The sequence below is a fragment of the Austrofundulus limnaeus genome, unplaced genomic scaffold, assembly GCF_001266775.1.
Source record: "Austrofundulus limnaeus strain Quisiro unplaced genomic scaffold, Austrofundulus_limnaeus-1.0 Scaffold456, whole genome shotgun sequence".
NCBI lineage: Eukaryota > Metazoa > Chordata > Actinopteri > Cyprinodontiformes > Rivulidae > Austrofundulus > Austrofundulus limnaeus.
In genome coordinates, this window is record NW_013952858.1 from 270,616 (window position 1) to 271,839 (window position 1,224).

Consider the following 1,224-nt stretch of genomic DNA (forward strand, 5'->3'; position numbering starts at 1 on the left):
TTGTTATCAGTTTTTGAGGAATCTTTAGCTACACAATTATTGCCACTGTCTGTGCGTCAGGCGGTAATTTCCTTGCTTTTAAAGAAGGATAAAGACCCCTTGAGCTGCAGTTCATATCGCCCAATATCGCCTTTAAATACTGATGTAAAAATTCTTACAAAGATGTTGGCAAAACGAGTCGAACAGATTATCCCCACAATTGTTTCACCTGACCAGACCGGTTTTATTAAAAATCATCAATCCTTCTTTAATATGAGGCGGTTGTTTAATGTGCTGTATACTTCTGCTCCACCCGGTCACAATTGCAATGAAATTTTAATCTCGCTGGACACCGAGAAAGCGTTTGACTGGGTGGAGTGGAGCTATCTTTTTAAGACCTTGGAGATGTTTAACTTCGGTCCTAAATTTGTTTCATGGGTGAAGCTGATATATACCTTACCAATGGCAGCAGTACGCACTAACAGTAATCTATCCAGCTATTTTGAATTGGAACGTGGTACAAGGCAGGGGTGCCCACTCTCGCCACTCTTATTTGCAATCGCGATTGAACCACTCGCAGTGGCTTTACGGAACAGCCCTAAGATTAAAGGTATTAATCGGTTTGGCACTGAACATAAAGTTTCCTTATACGCTGATGATACTCTTCGTTTTATCTCAGATCCGTTGTCTAGTGTTCCTGAGGTACTTCTTTTACTTCAAAAGTTTGGAAACATATCTGGTTATAAGGTTAACCTTCAAAAAAAGTGAATTGATGCCTGTGACTCCAATTGAAAAGCAGCATATGGGTCCAGTTCCTTTCAAAATTAGCTCTGCCAAATTTAAATACCTTGGTATTTGGATTACTCACAGTCACAAAGATCTTTTTACAGCAAARTTTCTGCCTATCCTGATGAACCTTAAGAAGGACATCACTACATGGGCATCCCTGCCTCTATCCCTGGGGGGTAGAATCAACGTGATCAAAATGACAATATTGCCCAAATTACTTTATCTATTTCAGAGCGTMCCAGTGTTCCTCACCAGGACTTTCTTRACAAATTTAAATAGTGAATTGTCGTGCTTTATTTGGAATAAAAAGCATCCACGGATAGGCAGTAAGATGTTACAGTTACCCCATGGTCTTGGTGGCTTGTCACTCCCCAACTTTTTATATTACTACTGGGTGGCCAACATTAGAGCCTTACTGTACTGTACTGGTTGAGAGACAGCAACCCTGTCCCTACT